General features: G+C 33.5%; 1 protein-coding gene across 8 annotated transcripts in view; it reads left to right on the plus strand.

Annotated features, from left to right (window-relative positions):
* Nucleotides 1-23,399, plus strand: part of GRIK2 (glutamate ionotropic receptor kainate type subunit 2) — a 724,338-nt gene that overhangs the window by 425,778 nt on the left and 275,161 nt on the right. The window lies entirely within an intron of this gene.

The following is a 23,399-nucleotide window of genomic DNA, read 5'->3' on the forward strand; positions in this document are numbered from 1 at the left end:
TGGGCTGTTTATGTTGATTAATAATATAGCTTAATGTATTACTGGAAATCTTTTCATTTCTACGAAATTGAAGAGTTGCCAATGTCAAGACTTGAAAAATGCATGCAGCTGTATAAATATATTTAAGTTATGAGCAAAATCTGAACTTTGCTTCTGCTTTTACTTTCTGTGAATATATTTCAAAGAGAATGGCATTTATTTTTCAGAATTTTTTCTCATTGTAATGATCTTTTAACCTTATTTTCAATTTTATTGTTCTCGTCTTAGAAAATTAATTTTACTTTATGAATTTCCCTAATGTAACCAAATGACAAGTGCTTTTTAAAGCCAGAAATATTTTCACCACTGATAGACTTAAATTAATATTGCTAACCTAGATGTTTTTACCCCGCTTATATTTATGTGTTTTAATTAGATCACACAGTAACATTCATGTATGCCCACTATGCCATTTGCAAAAGGGAATTTTAATTTAGGATAAGCAAATAGCTCTTATATTATTTAGTCAGTACTTTTCACCTACAGAATAAGCTTATCAATGCCCATTTTTATTAATCCCCAGGTGGTCAGTAACCATGTGAGAGTAATGTCCAGAACAAACTACCATAAACATTTGGCATTATATAATTATATAATTTCTAAATTTCATTTATGGTGGGAAATCAAGCAAAGAGGAATATATATTCTTATCCCTTTAGTAGCCACAAGGAATGTCAGATCTGTAGGCATGTCAAAATGAAAAAGCTTGGCTTACAGCCTTTTGATAATGAAACAAAGCTGATAATCATGAAGTGACAGTGATGGAAGTCATAAGGTTTTTTAACCCCTCTGTGACTAAGAACTTCACTGGATTCTTCCTCCCACTGTCACATCCAAACATCAAAGACACTCTTTTACTTAATTTTACATCTTCCTTTTTATCAAAGATAACTCCTGTAGCCACCAAACTAGCCCTCTTCTGTAGTCAAAATGTTCTCACAGTACAGTTACACATCCTCTTTCTGGTCTATATGCCACTGTATTCTGAATCTCATTACCTCCAGATGGGACTATTGCAGTAGCCATATACCTATTATTTCTGCCTCTGGCCTTCCTCCTTTGCAGTACACTTCAGTCCCACCATAAAAGTCTAATTTTGTTCCAGGCATATGATGACTGCTTGAACCAAGGACAACATCAACAACAACAAACAACAATGACAATCTAATTCTGTCATTTCTCTGCTTCCTTGTTATACAAATCTTTAGATAATCCTTATTGACCATTAAAAAGCCAGCAAATTTAAATGTTCATACACAGGGTCTTCTATAGTCTTGCTCTCTCTCATTTTTTTTTATCTTCACTTACCATTATTTCATTACAGGAACCCTGTGTTTTAACTGAATTGTGATAATCAGTTAGCCTACAATGTAGTTGTGTAACCCTCTTCCCTTTTTCTGCTGCGTGCTTATCTCAATTTCTGAGATATAGTATTCAGCAATATATGATTTAATATTGCTATAATGCTATTCTTACTTTATGTGTGCATTATTTTCCCAAACATTACTAAACATTCCTTGGAGGAATAGAATTAGATTATGTCTTCTGTTTTTACAGCATATGTACCACTGCAATGATCATAGGATCAATAATTCTGGGTAGAAACCATCGGTAGCCCTCAGTAATCTAGCCCCTACACTCCTTTCTATCTTATCCCTAACCCAGCCAAACTCCCAAATATATCACTTATTTTATAGCTGCAAATCTTCGCTCAACTCTTCTTCTTTTTTGTTTTTGTTTTTGTTTTTTTTTTTTCTGAGAGGGAGTCTTTTTCTGTCACCAACTGGCGTGTAGTGGCGCAATCTTGGCTCACTGCAACCTCTGCCTCCTGGGTTCAAGCGATTCTCCTGCCTCAGCCTCCTAAGTAGCTGGGACTAAAGGCATGTGCTACCACATTCAGCTATTTTTTTTTTTTGTATTTTTAGTAAAGACAGGATTTCATCATGTTAGCCAGGATGGTCTTGATCTCTTTGACTTGGCCTTTCAAAGTGCTCAGATTACAGGTGTGAGCCACCGTACCCGCCCACTAAATTCTTCTTTATGTTCTGCAGTAAAAATCCTATTCATTCTCTCAGATTCATCTCAAATGCTACCCACTCCGTGAAAATCTTTGACAGCTCCATTAAGTTATCTGTGTCTTGGGGAGAAGGAGGAAGTTTGTATACTTTATGTACCAGAACACTCCATCATGGCATTACATTTTTTAAATTAAAAAAACTATATATGTTTGTGTCTTCACATGACATAAGCTGTACAAGGCCTATAATCAAATTTTACACTTTCTGATTTCTCAATGTCAGAGAAAAGTGCCTTGGGTATCACAAGCACTCAATAAATATTTTTCAAATTAAATTAAATAAATGATTTTTAATTAAATGGGAAATAAGAGAAAGTATAGAATCTTCAAATGACTCTATTTAAATATTTTTCAAGTGTGAAAGTTATTAAAATTATCTAATACAAATAAAGCAGGTGATTAAGAGTACCCATTTAATTTCTCAATCTTGCTTCAGTATGCAGTGTTATTTTTTGAGAAGGATTCAGATATTGTTTCTCAATCATGGTCAATTTTATATCTCTCTATGAAGAAGCAGTATCTAATTTTATCTTTATATCAGAATCAGCTATGAAACTTAAAAAAATATACTAATGCCGAAAACATACCTCATCTCATTTGAAACAGTATTTCTGGACTTTGAATCTTGGACGTTTTCATTTTTTAAAGTTTCATAGGTAACACTAATCTGTAACCATGATTAAGAACTACAGCTCAGAATATTACTCCATGCAAATAAGATGTAAGGTCAACTATGCAACACGTACTACGCTCACATTTTAGTAAACAGATTATTTACCTTATAGAGTATGTCACACTACTTGTTTCTCAGAGTCTAGTATTTCCTCAAAGGATAAAATAAAGGAATTTTATTTTTATATCTTTAAGTTTTAAAAAATTCCTTTTTCTGAATACTCTGACTTATACATATCCATAGTCAAGAAAAGAACAGATTTGAAGAGATTATTTACCTTATTTATGTAAGCTTATGCTTGATATGATTTACTGGTTTTTCATTTATATTTTATGGAAAAATTACGATCTTTTGATCGATGTTATGATTGTTTTGTTCTTTTCTCTTGAAATGTTTTAGAGGAAATTCTGGCTACATCATGAATAATGACATTTCTTCCATATCCCTATCAAGGGAAGGAGACACAAGGAGATGTTAACTTATGCTTCTTTTTCAACATTTTTATTTTCTGTGTTTAAAAAATGATGAGATATTCTGGAATTCAGCACTATCCACAAACTAATTTTAATCAGCTCTGTTTCTCATGAATTTTATTCATTTACTTATTTAATTTTATTCATTCTTTTATTTGGTGAATATGTACTGAATAATAATGATATACCATGCACTATATTTAAAGCTAACAAAATAGACATTGTGTCTTCCGTTATTCAACTCAGAAAATAGCAGGGATTCATATGGAGAGTTATACACAAACACACGCATACAGGCACATACAACTTATAATTAAGATATGAGAGAAAAGTAAATGGTATGGTCCCTAAATATACAGGATAATTTTCAGTTATTCTGGAAGTCAAAAATGAAAGGACAAGTCAGGTTAGGACTCGTAGTAGAATAGACAACTGAGACCTAGTGTATGAGGAGGAATTAACAAGGTGAAGAAAGGGCAAGGGAGTATTCTAGGCAAAGGTAACACCATATGCAAGGATCCTAAAGCAGGAAAGAGCCTGGAAAATTTTGCAGAATTGAAAGAGCATGATGACCGGTTTTCATGCATTGATCTGCTTCTCAGCTGTATCCAGTATAAATGTATTAATATGGTCTATTACAAAAAATAATAGCAGATATTTATTACATGCCTACTGTGTGCCAGACATAGTTTAAAACACTATCCATGGATTTATTAGTTTACTTGTAATAATAAGCTTTTGAAGTAGATACCATTATTTATAGGATTATATCTTTAAAAAAATTTTTTTTAGGTTAAAAAGCTAATGTCTATCTAACCTAAGTAATTTACTCATGGTCATATAGTTAGAAGGTGAAGCAGTTGTAGAGTTTCAACTAATCTGTTTTTCCAACCTGAGCAGCTGAAACTATAAAATGAAAATTCTAGTGGTCAAATATGGAAAAGCCTAACACCTATAAGTTTATGATCAAAATAGCATCTTAAGCAGAGTTGTTTACCTAAAGCAATGTTTCTCATTCAGAAGTCCCACATATCATAGAACCTTGGGATGCCCATCGATGTGCCCCAAACATCTAAGCATTTTTCTCTACAGAGAATATTATTTAGGCTACTCTTGCATGAATATGTTGGATTTCCAGTCTCTGTGATCTCCTTATTTTGTACTTACTTTTCTTTTAACTTCTTTAAACTATAATCTCATATTCTCCTGAGTAATCGAAATAGTATTGGAGCTTACCTGATTTTTTCTCTTAAGAATTGCGATGCTTACACATGGTTTTACTCCACATCAACAACATGACCTAGACACAGTACATTGTATGGGTATAGCACATTGTATGGTGTGGTAAATTTATATTAGAAAACATTAAGCATTTATTTTATTATTTAACTTTTTTATTTTTGAATTAAGATTTATGATATAAATTTGGAGGTTTATGGATCATTATCTATGGGCCTATGCCTAAAACTCAGGTCTATTTATGCCCTAATTTTAATATTGTTTGTGATTCTCCATATTGCCTCTCTTGTCTTTATAAAATTTCAAGTTCAGTTGTTAAAATTGTCTGTTTTTTTGTGTTTATTGTTAATAGCTATTATCTTTCAAATAATATTTTCATTTATGATAATTTTATTGCATAGAGATTGTTAAAATATAAGTTACTAGTTGCTGAAAATAATAACAAAAATACAATTTTTCAGCAGGTCGTAGAGAGATTTTAAAATATAACGTACTAAACTTTCAGTTTATAACCTGATTATTGTTACTGCTGTTAGCTAGGGGAAGTTTCAGGGGACTAAATATTATTTCATTTATTTGTTTATTTATTTGTTATTTATTTATTTATTTATTTTGAGAAAGTCTTGCTCTGTCACCCAGGCTGGAAGGCAATGGTGCCATCACGGCTCACTGCAACCTCTACCCCCTGGGTTCAAGCAATTCTCCTGCTTCAGCCTCGTGAGTAGCTGGGATTACAGGTACCAGCCATCATGCCCAGCTAATGTTTTCTGGTATTTTTGTAGACAGTATTTCACCATGTTGGCCAGGCTGGTCTTGAACTCCTGACCTCAAGTGATCTGTCCACCTCAGCCTCCCAAAGTTCTGGGATTACAGGCATCAGCCACTGTGCCTGACCATGAGTAAGTTCTTTAGTTGTGACTAGTGAGATTTTGGTGTACCCACCACCTGAGCAGTATGTACTGTATTCAATTTTGTAGTCTTTTATCCCTCACACCCCTCCCACCCTTTCCCCCAAGTTCCCAAAGTCCATTGTATCATTCTTATGCCTTTGCATCCTCATAGCTCAGCTCCCATTTATGTGTGAGAATATGTAATGTTTGGTTTCCCATTCCTGAGTTACTTCACATAGCATAATGGACTCCAGTTATTCAAGTTCCTATACGAAATTCCTATTTTTCCTTTAAATTCTTGGTTTTCAGTAGACATTTTTCAATCCTGTCAGAACATGTTGAGTGTTTCTCAATGTGCTATTCCTGAATAATAATTAATTTTTGTCCATCAAAAGTTTAGTAGCATTTAAATGTCACCACACATGTTCCTTCTCTTGTTGACTAGTAGCACTTTAGCATGCAAATGACTATGCATTTGGTAACTTTTTCAGGAAAGCATTTACTCGCAAGGAGAATTCTTCCCCCCAGTGGCTCAGTGAATTTAACAAATGTACTCGCTTCTGAAAACTTAGTCTTTATTTTTTATTTTCCCAGCACTTTGTGGACGGTATTACAATATCCAGTTTACTTGCTCAAGTTTGTAAAGCTTTTTTGTCACAGCCCATAAATATAGAAGGCTTACCTGGAAGCAAATTTTCAATAACAATTGAAAAGTACACACTACAAAAGAGAGAGGTGACTGAATTATCCCCTAAGTGGTTCTGCAACTTCTTCTATAATATCAACAAAAGCAGTTTTCTAAGGCTTCAAATTTGGCACTGCAATAAGTTTTCCCTCTGATTCTCCTCTTTCCATTGTCATAGAAGGACTGTCAAGCATGTAGTTCTTAGAGAGTTGCATAACATTTGGGCTTGGAAATCCAGACACTGCAGCTTCACAAAGAAAAAGATGTTCCAAAATGATGAGTTTGTATCCTTTATGGGGACATGGATGAATCTGGAAACCATCATTCTCAGCAAACTAACACAAAAACAGAAAATCAAACACTGCATGTTCTCACTCATAGGTGGGTGATGAACAATGAGAATACATGGACACAGGGAGGGGAGCATCACACACTGGGTGTTCTGTTGAGGGAGGCAAAGGGACAGACAGCGGCGGGGTGGGGAGGTCGGGGAGGGATAACATGGGGAGAAATGCCAGATGTAGGTGACGGGGGGATGGAGGCAGCAAACCACATTGCCATGTGTGTACCTATGCAACAATCTTGCATGATCTGCACATATGCCCCAGAACCTATAGTACAATAAAAAAAAAAAAAAAAAAGCAAAAGATGTTCCTTCTTAGCAATCTCTACAAATTTCTAAGCAGTTTTAAACAGGTATTGAGAAAATCATAAGGACAAAATAATATAGGGTAATATTTAACTATATGCTTATAGTACTACTTAAGTGGTAAAATATAAGATGAAAGTGACTCATTCAAACTAAAGTCTTCTCCAACCCCATTCCTACAATCAGCTTGTTCAGACAACCAAACTTTTTCTCACCATATTTTTTCTTCTATTTCAGGAATTGTGCTGGTACTACATTTCTCTCTTTCATTCTTGCTCTGATAGCTCAATATGTTTTATTTCCAATGTATTTTATTTCTCATATTCACAAAGACTTCCACAATTGCTAGTCAAATATAAAACTATTGATGGTGGTAGAGAAAGAAGAAAGAAAGAAAGTCATGAGTTTTGATGTAAAATTAGGTATAATTTTGAAAATCTTCGGTTCTTAATTTCTAAAGCCTTCTAAGTGAGCAGAACCTCATTTTTTAAATTACATATACACATACTTCTTCTTTTATACTTTATTAAATCTTTGTTATTTATTAAATTTGTTATTTAATCATCTGTCATTTATTAAATCTGATTTAAATTTACTACCATGATGAAGACACATAAGCGGTTTTATTTTGCCTTAATAATAATTTTTATTCCCAACATTATTTTTAATCCTATAAAATTGACAATTTTATAGTTGTGAATACTAAAATAGTTGAAGACTATTTTCTTATGATCAATATACTAACTTTTGTATAAAGGAATGAATAGAAAAGTCTGAATTTTTAATTTAGCTCAGCCACTCGCAAACTACATGGAAATGAAATATTTTTACATTAACATTCTCATATTTAAAAAAAATGTTATCACAATAGGACCATATATACTTACACAATCTGAATTTTAGCTAAAACCTTGAACTGAGATTCAGATGTAAATTTTTAACTTCTTATTGGACATATGTCCACCTGGATGTACAGTATCATGCTCAATATACATCAAAGCTTCTCCTTTGATTCAGGACTCACAATGCTGATTTAGTTAAAACTTTGCATATCTGCTTATGATTCCAGTACCTTTCTATTCATCCTGACCAGAGGTTTGTTTTCTTAGATACCATAGTCTCTTTAAAACCCATATTCACAATTCAAGTACCTAAATGAGAAAGAGTAGATTATTCTAAGAAAGCTCAACAAAAAAGTAATCAAGAGTATTTTGAACAAATGAGATATGATTTGTTATTGGATCCTACTGAAAAGGTGATTTTATATAGAGTCTGCTTTGAGAGGCACTATAATTACACCCCTCCCATCCTTTGTTTAAAATCCTCTCATTTTGAACAAATAAGATATGATTTGTTCATGGATACTATTGAATGGGTGATTATATATAGAGTCTGCTTTAGAGAGGCACTGTACTTATAGGAAAGAGGAAAGAGATGGCAACCTTGAAAATTAAGTATGAGCTTCCTTGGGGATGCATTAGATGGGACAAAAAACATTGAGGAATGTGGATAAAGATTTAAAGGCTAAAAGCCTAGAAGCAAGGATGATAGTGCTGCCACCGAGTGTGTTGGGGTTGGTGGGAAAGGAGATGTTGAATGCTACTCATGTATGTGTGGGATGCTGGCAATGACTTTCGAATAGTCAAATCTTGATTATTTATGTAAGGGGATAATAAATTAGATTCCAAGATGAAATGCTGTTTTGGAGATTAGCTAATAGGTGCAGTCTCCTTTTCCATTAAACCTTTTACTGGAACAGCAATGAAATAGAACCTTTGATTGATTCAAACTTCAGCTATTTTTTTTTTTTTACTATCTTTCCCTTGTGAATTAAACTAACAAAAAGTATAATGGCCAAAACAGAAATATCAGCAGAAAGATAGCAACAACCAAGATTTCCATCTAAACCGGTAAGTCAACCAACTGAAGGAATTTAATAGCATACCAGTTTTTTAAAAAACATGACTTTTTAAAAATACAAGCATGAATGACAATCACTATGTTAAATCCTCCCTTAAGACATATTCCTCTGACATCATTAAGTTCCTTTCTTTAAACATTAGTGAAGAGCACAACTAGCAAAACTCACCTTTTTTTCTTGAAAGTCAAGTTCAGCTCTATTACACAGTCATTATTTCCATAAGATTCCCTATAATTTTTAGTAATTAAATATTACTTTTCAGGGAGAAAGAAATTCTTCTCATCTTCCCAAATCCCAGTGGATTTTCTATATTTACAAAATAAAAACAGAAACTTTTCTTAGAATTATAATTATGGCCAACAAGACTTAGATTTTTATACATTTTGAAAATCTCTGAAGTTATGTTTCTGAAATGAGGTAAATACAGTTTGCAGAAACTAAGTATATGATTATACTTGCATAGTTTATAAAAGAATTGTGTCTGTGTATGTGTGTGTGTGAAAAATCACTTATGACAGAGAATGCTTTTGCTTAACAGGCTGGCAGAAAAAAAAAAAGAAAGTAAAAGAATTTTTCTAGATTGCCTCAGAATGTACTTGACTTTTATTTTAAAAGTAAATAATAAATATGGTTTATCTAAAAATTTATTAAGGTAAATGATTGCTCTACAAGCCTTGTATATTATTTCTTGTTGCTTTGAAATAGCCAGGTGTGGTGGCTCATGCCTGTAATTCCAGCACTTTGGGAGGCCAAGGGGGGGCGGATCACAAGGTCAAGAGATCGAGACTATCCTGGCCAACATGGTAAAATCCCATCTCTACTAAAAATACAAAAAAATTAGCTGGGTGTGGTGGTACATGCCTGTAGTCCCAGCTAGTGAGGAGGCTGAGGCAGAAGAATTACTTGAACCCAGAAGGCAGAGGTTGCAGTAAGCTGAGGTCGTGCCATTGCACTCCAGCCTGGTGCCTGGTGATGGAGTAAGACTGTCTCAAAAAAAAAAAAAAAAAAAAAAAGAAAGAAGGAAACATAGCTTCACAAATTGGATTTAAAAAAACATCAGGATTTATCTCTCTGCTGTCTTCAGAAGAACCATCTCATATGTAATGACAACACACATAGTCACAAAACAAAAGGATAGAGAAAAATCTGTCACACAAAACAAAAAAGGACAGGGATTGTTCTTTTTGTATTAGATAAAATAGATTTTACAGTGATAGTAGTACAAAGTACAAAGAATGGCATTACATAATGATAAAGGGTTAAATTCAACAAGAAGATGCTATCCTAAATGTAAATGTATTCAAATTTGGAGCTCCCTTGCTCATAAAACCTTACTTGTAGACCCAAGGAAAGACTTCAACAGCTACACAATGATAGTGGGGGACTTTAGCACACAACTGACAGAATCAGACAGACCACTGAGGCAGAAAACAAAGAAATTCTGGACTTAAATTGGTACTTGACCAATTGGATATAATAGATAGCTATGGAATCTTTCATCCAAAGCCCACAGGGTATACAGTCTTCTCATCTGTGCACAGAACATACTCTAACATTGACCACAAACTTTATCAGAAAGCAAGTCTCAGTAAGTTTCAAAAAACTGAAATCATACCATACATCTTATCAAACCACAGTAGAATAAAAATAGGAAGCAACAACAAGAGGAACTCTCAAAACCAGCTTCATCCTGATACCAAAATCTGGCAAAAATACAACAAAAAAAGACAAGTACAGGCCAGTATTCTTGAGGAACATACACACAAAAATTCTCAACAAAATACAATGAAATCAAATCCAGCAACACATCAAAAAGTTAGCTCACCATGATCAAGTAGGTTTTATTATAGGGGTGCAAGGATGGTTCAACATATGCAAATAAATAAATGTGATTCACCACATATATAGAATTAAGAACAAAAACTATATGATCATTTGAATAGATGCAGAAATGCATTCAATAAACTCCAACATCATTTCATAATAAAAATTCTCAACAGACCAGGCATTGATGGAATAATAAGAATCATCAATGACAGACCCACAGCCAACATCATACTGAATGGGGAAAAGTTGGAAGCATGGCCCTTAAGAACTAGAGCAACACAAGGATATCCACTCTCACCAGTTCTATTCAACATAGTACTCAAAGTTCTAGTCAGAGCAATCAGGCAAGAGAAAGAAATAAAAGGCATCCAAACAGGAAAAAAAGAAGGAAAATTATCTGTCTTCACTAAATTTATGATTCTATACCTAGGAAACCGTAAAGATTCCTCCATGGACTCATGGACCTGATAAATGACTTTAGCAAAGTCTTAGGATACAACATTAACATATGAAAATCAGTTACATTTTATACACCAATATCATTCAGATTGAGACCCAAATTAAGAATGCAATCCCATTTACCATAGCCATAAAAATAGAAAATACCTAGGAATACACTTAACCAAAAAATGTAAAATATCTTAATGAGGAGCACTAATGACAAAACAAAACAACAACAACAAAAATTACTGCTGAAAGATGACACAAACAAATGGAAAAGCATTCTATGCTCATGGGTTGAATGAATCAATATCATTATATTGTTCATACCGCTGAAAGCAATCTATAGATTCAGCCTATTCCCATCAAATTACCAATGCCATTTTTTTCATAGAATTTGAAAAAACAAACTATTGTAAAATTCGTATTGAAACAAAAAAAGAGGTTGAGTATCGAAGGCACCCCCATGCAAAAACGAAAAAAGCCAGAGGCATCACACTACCTGACTTCAAATAATACTACAAGGTTATAGTAATCAAAACAGCATGGGACTGGTATAAAAATAGACACATAGACCAATGGAACAGAATAGAGAACTCAGAAATAAAGCTGCACATCTACAACTAACTGATCTTTGACAAAACTGACAAAAACAAACAATGGGCAAAGGATATCTTACTCAATAAATGGTTCTGGAAAAACTGGCTAACCATAAGAACAAGGATGACACTGGACTTCTACTTTTCACTCCATACAAAAATTAACTCAAGATCTGTCAAGGAAATTAAATCTAAGGTCTCAAACTATAAAACTCCTAGAAGAAAACATGATAAATATTTTTCTAGACATTGGCAAAAAATTTATGACCTCAAAAGCAACTGCAGCAAAACCAAAAATTGACAAGTTGTACCTAATTAAATTAAAGAGATTCTGCATGCAAAAAATAATCAACAGAGTAAAAAGAAAACCTAAAGAATGGAAGAAAGTATTTACAAACCATGCATCAAACAAATAATTAATATCCAGAATCTAAAAGGAACTTAAGAAAAAAAAATAACTACATTACAATGCAGGCAAAGATCATGAACTGACACTTCTCAAAGAAGACACACAAGAGGCCAACAAGCATATGAGCAAATGCTCAGCATTACTACTCATCAGAGAAAGGCAAATCAAAACCATAATGAGATGCCATCTCACGCAGTAAGAATGACTATTATTAAAAAGTCAACCCCCCCCCCCACAGATGCTGATGAGGTGGGGAAAAAAGGGAATGCCTACATGTTGGTGGGAATGCTAATTAGTTCACCCCCCTGTGGAAAGTAATTTGAAGACTTCTCAAAGAACTAAAAGTAGAATTGCCATTCGATTCAGCAATCCGATTACTGGCTAGATACCCAAAGGACAAATCCTTTACCAAAAAGACACCTCTACTCATATGTTTATTGTGGCACTATTCACAATAGCACAGATATGGGTGCTCACCAACAGTGGATTAGATAAAGAAAATGTAATACATATGCATCATGGAATACTACATGGCTATAATAAAGAATAAAATCATGTTCTTTGCTGTAACATGGATACCTCTGGAGGCCATTATACTAAACAAACTAACACAGAAACAGAAAACCAAATACTGTATGTTCTCACTTATAGTGGGAGCTAAAGATCGGTACACATGGACATAAGATGGGAACAATAGACACTGGAAATTCCAAAGAGAGAGGGAGAAGAAGAGAAATAAAGGCTTGAAAAATACCTATTGGGTATATGTTCTTGGATACTAGGGTCATGAAAAGCCCAAACCTCAGCATCACTCGGTATATCCATGTAACAAACCTACACATGTAATCCCTGAATCCAAAATAAAAGCTAATTTAAAAATAAAACACAAATCCTAGATTATCATAGTTATTCCTTCTATATGTAAAAAGTTCATTTGAAAGTGATTTTTTAATAGCATCTTGAGATATAAAAATAGGACTTGTTTTCCAGATAAGAAAATGATATGTGAGCCTGTGTGGTGATACTCATCATCACTAGTTTTAGCTTCTCACAAACCAGTCATCTCCATGACTTTTCCAAAAGTATTGCCTTTTCTTGAAAACATTTGAGTTGTACTGATGGTAGCTTTGAGGCTTCTTCACTTGTTCTTCCTGGTATTCTCACTTCTAATTTTGATAACCTACAGTGCACCATGGGCTTCTGACATGAACAATAATTAGGGATGGCAGAATTCAAACTTTAAGAGCACAGTGAATAGCAGGAAATTGGAAGCCGGATTCAGTGACAAGAAAGTTCTTAGCTCTACACAAGTAAAAGTACATGTATTGGAATGACAAATACTGAAAAGGAAATAAAATAATACTGTCCTGTTAGTGGAATGATATCAATCAGTTGTTACTATTATAGTTATCTATTGCTTATTGTTATTGTTGATCATTTCTTGTGACTGTGAATTGGAACTTAGTTTTTGGCATGTCCAATTTAATTTCTGTGTAGTTTGCCTGTACATTTAGGATAGTATGAATCACTGATATGCAATGAAAATTCTAGTAGTTAAGCATATTGCCAACTAATATTTTTAAATCTATGGCCCCTTTCCATTTTTGAGATCAAAGTTTTGCTAAGTACATTTATAAAACTTAAAAAAATTAACTGAGAACGAAATAACTGAAGACTATTTTAAAATGCCTAAAGTGTAGTTTAGACCAGTGGTGGTATTTATTAAAAGAAGTTAAATTACAAGCTTGGTATTATCTATAGGCTCTGGAAAATATAATCTTTACAAATGTTAATGATACTAGATTCTCATTAAATCTCATCAGTTAAAAATACAATATTAATGAATGCAAATAAATGTATTATAAAGGAATCATTTATGTATAATATGTTAATTACTTCTGCATTTCTTTTTATATAATTTCTGAAACTTTTCTAAATGGTCAACTAAATTAGCAAATAAATTTTATTTCCTAATATTGATAAACTTGAAACTCTTTTAAAAATCATTTTACAATTATAAGATTTCCAGTTTTAGTCATATTCATTAACCAATAATTGGCTCTCTAAGAAAATAGTCCCCCAAAGCTCTTTTATTTCTAACCATAATAATAAATAATTGTTATGAAATGTTCTTAAATAATAAAATGTTTTCTGAAGCAATTTAGGATAAATGTAAGAAAAACCAATCATTTCCAACCAATAATTACAAATTATTAAAAGTTAGGCCATAAGAATATTAGCTTTTTATTCTACTTGAAGGTATTTGAGCATGGCTCGACTCCACTTGGCAGGTGTCCTGGCACTCCTGTGTCAACTGTAAAATTGAAGACATGGATAGACAGATACTTTAGAAGAGCTACATATGATGTTCCTGAGTCAGACCTAAAGAAAAACAGAAACTGAAGAAACAAAACATAAAGTTTCCCTTCATTAAGAAAGTGTTTTTCTGTAATATACATTCCATTTTTAAAATCTTGGACCTACTCTTTCAACACAGGTGCTCCTTTCTATAAATTCTGGTATTGGCTTTAGAATTCAAATAATTAAAATTATCTGCAAATCTGTAATCAAAGAACTGCCTAGATGTTCATAATGAAAGTTATCCTCATTACTACTGTGAAATGCTTGCTTCCTCTTAACTTTCTGATAATATTCTAATGAAGATTCAGAATAAATAACACAAATACAATTTTAAAAATAATATTAGAAACTAAAGTTAAAGGGAGACTATCACAACTTCAATAGAATTCACAGAGTTTATTGGGATAGATTTCTGTGGTTGTATTTTTTAATGCTATAAATATAGAAATACATTTTTGAATCTTTTTCTTATCTTGAGTTAATTTATGGAAATGCTCCTATAGTTAAGAGATTTACAACTAATTGTTCATTAGGTATTTGCATTTGGTGAGAACTTTACTCTTCATGCCTGTTCTTGTTTTAATAGCATTTTCTTTTTTTATTCTTAGCAATGATAATAGATTTATGCTCAAGAAAATATTTTATTTATACATTTTCAATGAATTATTTTTCAAGAATGTACACTAAATACATCTGAATATCTTGATCATCTATAGTGATTGCCATTAATATTTTAATTGTACTTATTATAACTAATGTATTAATTTCCAAACAGTAAACATATTTGTATTTTAGCAAGAAGATATTATTGGTAATGGTTAAAAATATTATCATGAACTGCTATATTTTGTTTGCTCTGTTATATTTAGATATATTCACTAGTGATTACTCAATAGTTATAATATTTACTCAGTAGTTAACAGTATTTAACTACTTTGCTAGTTTTTTTATATCAGGGTTATGCTGCCTTCATTTAAACAGAGATGAACTAGTTTCAGAGCATTTACTATGGTCTAAAGCAGTCTTTGGATTATGATGTTGTTTTACTGTTTTATATTAGCCAACAAATAAAAATTATAAAGTATTCATTTCTTTTTTCTGGAAGAAATGCTTCAGTAGCTTTCATACTTTCTTTTATAGTTATTGACCTTTTCATTTTATTGTAACTTTTGAATCAATTTTATATTGTGCACTGGTGTATAACAAGGTATTCAAATTTATAAACATAGATTTTCACATAATGTCACCATATAAATTTTATAATCTCTATTTACTGAATCTCTTTCTCACATAAAATTTGTTGAGGCTTAACATTTCTTTCCCTTTTTTCTTAATTTTGTCGAAGAAGTTTATTTTATTATTGTTGCTTTTACTAAAATTTATTTACAGTTTAGCCATTTTCTGCTGTCTTACTTTGTACTTCACTATTCTTTTGACATTTTCTTACTATTTTTCTTTCTGTTATTTGGGGGTTTGGCGGGGTCTGTTTCCCAGCCTCTTATGATTTATGTACTCCATACATTTATTCTGTTTTTTAACTTTGTAATAAGTTCATATGAGGCTGAACTTTTCTCTGACAAGTCCTTTGAAGATATTTATAAATTAAAAGTAGTACAGCTAGTGATTACTAGAGTGCTTTGAAATCCAGCAGCATCCTCATCTCTTAAATCAAACCAGACTTTGGAGTTCAGATAATAGTAAGGTATTTAAATAATATACTTTAAAAATTATTAAAAATTACTTTTAACATCTACACATTTAATTTTATTTAGGGAAATTTAGACAATTTTGTTTATTAAAGTTAGTGTTCTTGATTTTTTAAAATACCACCTTCCAGGCTGGGCGTGGTGGTTGGGATGGCTTGACAGCTGGAGTTCAAGAGCAGCCTGGGTGACATAGGAAGACCCTATTTCTACAAATAATAAAAATAGTAATAATAATAATAAAATAGCCAGGCATTGTGACATGCACTGTGGTCTCAGCTGCTGGAGAGGCTGAAGTGGGAGTATGACCTGAGCAAGGGAGATCAAGGCTAGTGAGCTGTGATCTTGGCACTGAGTGATCAGGTCAAGCCTGGGTGACAGAGTGAGACACTGTCTCTAAATAAATAAAGTCAAAAAGTCAACTTCCACATTTTTTGTCCTTAACTTGAGTGGTGCCAGTAAGTATTTTAAAATGAAGTGTGTATGTTTACTAATTTACATTCCGTTTTTACATTGCCTGGTGAAGTGACTAAAATATAATATTTAAAAAGTTTCACATTTCCTCTTGAAAGCAATTTTGATGTTTCTTCATTGGTTTAACTTTGTTTTTTTTTTCTGGTTAGCCAGTTTTAATTTGTTAAAAGCTTACAAGACTATTCTCCACTCTATGCTTATAATTTGTTTTTATATATTTATTTTTGTCAGGGTGGATTTAAGTAAGGGTGTTTTAAATTCATTCACCAGTTTTCTTTGAAAATGTCATTAGTGGACACAGAGAGGGAACATCACACTCTGGGGCCTGTTGGGAGTTGGGGGAGCTGGAGGAGGAATAGCTGGGGATGGAAGGACTGGGGAGGGAAAACATTAGGAGAAATAACCTAATGTAAATAATGGGGTGATGGATGCAGCAAACCACCATGGCATGTGTATACCTCTGTGACAATCCTGCACAATCTGCACATGTACCCCAGAACTTAAAGTATAATAAATTAAAAAAAAATTCATTAGTTTAATCTCCAACACTCTTACCAATCTGAAAAACTACTTAACATAAAAAGAGGTACAGATTACCTATGAGATTCTTTTTTTGAACAAAGCTTCACTCTGTCGCCCAGGCTGGAGTGCAGTGGCATGAACTCTGCTCACTGCAACCTCTGGCTCACTGCAACCTCCACCTCCCAGGTTCAAGTGATTCTCGAGCCTCAACTTCCTAAGTAGCTAGGATTATAGGCATCCACCACCACGCCCGGCTAATTTTTGTATTTTAGTAGAGACAGGGTTTTCCCATGTTGGTTAGGCTGGTCTCAAACTCCTGACTTCAGATGATCCACCCACCTAGGCCTCCCAAAGTGCTAGGATTACAGATTACTCACTGCATCCGTCCTGTGAGTTCCTTTTATGTCTTTGTAAGCATACCCTGAAGTTATATGTTTTCCTGCTGCAACATGTCTTTGTTTTCCACTAGACTCTAAAGTAGCTAGGACTTTTTTTCACCTTACTCCAGGAATTTTCTTTGCTGATCTTCTGTGCTACAGCCCCATTTCCTGAATCTTATTCTTGCATTTTTCTTAAATTATTTTCTCATTTTATTAGAGTAAAGGCTGTAATAGCACCTGAAAAAGGATGCAGAAGAGTAAAAATTTAAGAACTTATGTATCTAAAAACATTGACTCCTCCATGTCTTCTTCCACTGTTGCTGTTGTTCACAGGTCATTCTGATTCTTAACCTTTTGTATGTATGTGGTCTGTATTTTTCCTTGCTATGGACGATTTGAAGATTGTCCCTATTTCTGAAGCTTGGAAACTTCACTTATGATATACTCTTGTGTATAGAATTAAAAATGAATTTAAAAAATTTAAAAACTTCATTATGTTAAATATTCTCTAGAGTCTTGATTTCTGCTCTCCAATATGGTAGCTTTACCACACGTGACTATTAAACACATGACATGTGGCTAGATTGAATGGAGATGACTGTTAGTGCAAAATAAATACTGACTTTCAAAGGTGTGATACTTAAAAATGTAAAATATCTTAATTATATACTGATTGCATATTGAAATGATAATGATACTGTTTTGATATATTAGGTTAAAGAAAATAATGAATAAAGTTAACTTCATCTTTACCTTTTAAAAAATATGGTTACTAGAAAAATCTGCATTTAACTTCATCTTAAACTTTTCAAAAAGATGGTTACTAGAAAAAGCCCCTTTTTGTGACTTGTTGCATTATATTTCTATTCCATGCACTGATCCAGAATCTTGTTGGTCATATTCAATCCAGAAATTCAGGTACTTCTGTCTTGAGATATTTTCTTAACATTAGTTAACATGGTAATTTCCTTTTTATCATTTCTCATTGTCTGTATCATTGAATATCTGTCATCTGACGGTTAGACTTATAAGTACCATGTAAACAATAGACAGATTCTGTTTGTTTTAAACATTAGTGTCCAGGTCTCACATTCAGACATTTAAATTGATGAAACCCAGGCAGTATTGTTTGAAGTCTCCCTACATTATTCCACTGATCTTCTAACTTTCAGTTGTGTGATGAATAAGTTCTGGAGATATAAGGTACAGCATAATGACTATTGCTAATAATAGTATATCGTAAATTTAAAATTTGTTGAGAGATTAGATCTTGAGTATTATCACTACACATACCCTAAGAAGTTAGCTTTGAGGTGATGGACATGCTAGTTAGCTTGATTGTGTTAATTATTTCATAATGTATACATATATCAAAACATTGTTTTATATGCTTTAAATATATGCAATTTTTATTTCTGAATTATACCTCAATAAAGCTGGAAAAAAAGGAAAGCAGTCCAGGGAACTAATTTTAGGCTGATGCTCATTTTTATTTAGTCTTCTAAATTTAGCATATTACTTAATCTCTACGAATCTAAAGCTAATTCAACTCAATTACTTCTTCAGTTTTCTGCCAGGGTCGGGACAAGAAAGAATGGGTAGTTCTCCAGAAATGGATTGAAGTTTCTACCTAATTTATTACTTGATACAGATTATGGACCTTTGAACAAGGATTTTGTTGAGGAGAAGAAATAAATATTTCTTGCACTATCTCTAGTTAATCAAGGATTATTGGTTTCCTGAGGCCTTATATTTGTGTCAATTATTCCCAAATGATAGGTAAAGTTCTTTATGGGGTTCAGGACATGCTACCCCCAAAATATGTCTCCTTGGTATTAAGAAAGTCTAGGAAGATTAGTTTCTTTCTTTTGGCCTTCTCTCCTGAAGGAGGTCATACAACCCTTATCTGAGAGCTACCCTCCCTACACTTGGAAGAAAAGAACCTCCTTATCCCTGAAATCACAGGGACACAGAGAAGAATATGAACAAACAGTTCTTGCTAAGTTTCCCTCAGTTTATTACTGTTAGATCCTACCCTTTTGTCTCAAAGTATATTTCTCTATAACTGTCCATTCTTCATCAAACTTAAGCATAATACTATACAAGTTTACTTCATGTTGGGGAGGCTTCATTTCTGAAGGTTTCCATGTCATATAAAACTTGTATTAAGTAAATTTGTATGTTTTCCTCTTGTTAATCTGTATTTTGTTATAGTGGCCTCAGCCATTAATCTAGTGATGGGTGAACAAAGAAATCAACCCACCAAGACTCCTTTATCAATTGCCTTTAACTCTGTATATTTTCAACCTGTAACAAAAAGGTCACGGATTCCAGCCACATGAATAAGCCTGCTCCACCAGCCTGCTCTGCCAGTGGAAGCACACTGTACAGCTCAATAAGACCACAGACTAAATTTTGTATCTGCAATTTTTCTATTTCAAGAGTCCATTTATTTTAAACATAATTCATTACCAACAGCCAGCCCTCTTTTTCACACTATTAATGCAACTTCCTTTCCCTCCTTCCTTCCCTTCCCTCCCCTCATCTCTTTCTCTTGCTCTTGTCACCTAGGCTGGAGTACAATGGCTTGATCTCGACTCACTGCAACCTCTGCCTCCTGGGTTCAAGAGATTCTCCTGCCTCAGCATCCTTCGTAGCTGGGATTATAGCCTCCTGCCAGCACGACTGGCTAATATTTTGTATTTTTAGTAGAGACAGGGGTTCACCATTTTGGCCAGGCTGGTCTCGAACTCCTGACCTCAGATGATCTACCCACCTTGGTCTCCCAAAGTGCTGGGATATAGGCATGAGCCACTACGCCCAGTAATACAGCTTATTTTGTAAGTATAGTCCAGAACATGCTTTAATTTTTTAATTGAATGAGGCTCTTTTTGATGCCAGGTTCATGTTCCTGCACCAGTTTTTTTTTTTTTTAAGAATGCCCACAACTTACCAATTACCTTCCAATCTGATTTTGAACATAATCTGAATTCTATGCCTACAAACTTTTAGCAAGATTATAGGCTACTCTGACTTTCACTGTTCTGAGTTTGTATCCTTGCCCATAATCTTACAACTACTTTGGTTGGGTGCCAGTAGAGGCAATGACAGTGCTTACTTTTCACCAATCCTTGAGCTGTATTTGGTTTAGGAATAAGAGTATTAGGTGAAGAAGGAATGTAAGATATTTCAAACAGGCGGGAAAAGTATGTTTGAAGGTACAGATATGTGAAATAGTTTAGGGTATATGAAGAGCTCTAAGTAGTCTACTACTGATGTAGCACAGAGAAGGTAAGGGACAGGTGATGGATGAGTGTGAGATGATAGGAAATATTAAAGTTCTTATGATATTAAAGAAATTTCAAAGGATTGTAAGTACATGAACAGTATGATCAACTTGAGGATTGTAAAGATCCCTTTTAGTATTGGGGATGGAATTGTTCACCGAACAAGATTTGGTGAGAATGGCCTAAAAATATTGCCAGAATACAAGCTGATAAGATCTGAATAATGGAAGTCTTTGAAGGGATGGGAGAATGGAATCAGATTTGCAAGATATATGGAGGAAAATGAAGAATACCTAGTTTGCAAATTGGACTTTATGAAGTCAGAGTTTAGGAAGACATTTTTCTCGTAAATATGGCTGGAAATAGGATTGAGGTAGAAAGGCAGAATTGAAATAATACAGGATGAATTTAATTTTGAACATATTGCATTTTATTTTCTTGTAAGATATTGATCTAGTTGGCTGTTAGATATGTAATCCCAAGCTCAAGAGAATGTTCTGGCTTGGAGATAACTTTTGGAGTTAAGATGATGGTTGGCCTCATGAATAATGGTGTGATAGTTAACTCAGAGAGCACAGTATGTTTCAGTATATTTACACTATTGCACATTTCTTTCTTCTCCTGGCACTACTTCAGCAATTCTGTCCTAAATCTTACTATATTCTGTTAGGTTTGACAAGCAATGATAAATTATGGGCTTCCAAGGAAGATAAAAATTATCTGGGATTAAAAGAATATACTGTCCTTTGCATCAAGCTTACAAGTTCCTTAAGCATATTGGGAAGTGGCGATTATAAGATGACAACCATGAAACATTCAAAACCAGTAAATCCTGAATATGTCAGGTACCTGAAACCTAATTTCATTTCTTGATAGAATTGAAGGATTCTCACGTCCTGATCTCTGTGTTTTCAACTACAACTTGATTACTTGACATTGATTTCTAATTACTTCTCTTCATTTGAGATTTATTGTATACTCTTAATGACAGACTATATCCTGACTCCAATTAACCCCACTACAGTGACTCAAAAAGAAAGTTACAGACTTTTTCCCCTCATAGACAACACACATATGTTGGCATCACTGGAATCAGTGTTTTAACCTAAAAAATCCAGAATAACAGATGAGTCCTTGATTTATCCATTTATCAGTCATTTTATTAGGCATACTTCTTATTAGGTGTTTATACATAGTGACATTAATTAGGTGCCTCAACTGGAATGAATATTCTTAACTTGAATCCTACAAATGTTATGTTCTGAACTCTCTTAGCTTTAGTTCTGCATAGTAATTGATTAAAAAAAAAAAAAAACAAAAAGCCTGAATTTCTTTTAACTACTTTGAGTAAACTCATATTAGAAAAGCAAACAAAACATTTTTTCACTACTTTATATGAGAATTAATAAAATAAAGAAATGCTTTTGCCATATAGTTGTTTGAAAAACATTTCATGTTATATGCAGAATATATAGGCTACATTCAAATATAATTAGAGCCAAAGGCACTAAAATTTGTTTTCATGTATGTCACAGCTTTATGTCTTTAAAAATTCAAAATTTGTATTTGCTCTTTTGAGCTTTTAAATGTATATTGTTGGCAAGTATGATATTCTCTGACCTTGAACAGAAACAAAACAGTATCTTCAAAATGCAGGACACACTTCTTGTGCCCTGGAGCAATAGCATTCCACATTTACTATTTGTTTACATCAGATTTTGCAGTGTGCTTCACAGTTCCTGATAGGTGTGTTATATAGGTACACACTAAAACTATTGTGTACTTAAGTAGATTTTAGAATATACTGGGTTAAGCAAAGTTTGTTAGGTTTCATTATCACTGAACCTTTAATAAATTAGTGTGCATTGCTAATATCTCGAGGGATGTAGATAGGTAGAATTTCCAAATGTTTTTAATTGCAGAATGATTTTTTTTTCTTTGAAATGGAGTCTCCTTCTGTCACCCAGGCTGGAATGCAGTGGCGTGAAATTGGCTCAGTCTCCTGTGTTCAAGAGATTCCCATGCCTCAGCCTCCCGAGTAGCTGGGATTACAGGCACTCACCACCATACCCGTCTAAGTTTAGTATTTTTAGCAGTGACGGGTTTCACCATGTTGTTCAGGCTGGTCTTGAACTCCTGACCTCAAGTGATCTACCCTCCTCGGCCTTCCAAAGTTCTGGGATTACAGGCATGTGCCACTGTGCCCAGCCTGCAGAGTGATTTTTTGAAAATAAAACTAGGAACATAATTTGTCAGAAGAATACACTGTGGAAAACAGTAAGTTAGGCTGCAACAACTTTGAAGCCCTTACTAATATTTATGATGGAATTCACTTATACGTGCAAATCTATGAACTATATACCCTACCAATGATTAGCAGAAGAGCAGACCATTTCTACAATTAGTTGACACTTGGCACCTGAATTTAATATCTAACTGAAAAGAAGCTTTCAGTAAGGTCTATGAGTTAAAGGGAAAAACGGAATGGAAAATCTGGTTTTAAATCGTGAGCATGCCACTTAGTAGTTGATTTACTTTAGGCAAGTTACCGTAACTGGAGTGGGGATAATAATGATAACTGGAAGTTTGTTTCTATTAGAGATAAAAATTTATAAATTAACATTCCTGGCACAAAATTGTCAGTAAGTGATCATTTTTAATGGACACAGAGTAATGTAAAAATTAAAACATAAGAAATGGTGTTCTTCTTTATTCCCCCAGAACTTTCTAAAATGTTTGTTAAGATCCTC

Source organism: Callithrix jacchus, chromosome 4, assembly GCF_049354715.1.
Source record: "Callithrix jacchus isolate 240 chromosome 4, calJac240_pri, whole genome shotgun sequence".
Taxonomy (NCBI): Eukaryota; Metazoa; Chordata; class Mammalia; order Primates; family Cebidae; genus Callithrix; species Callithrix jacchus.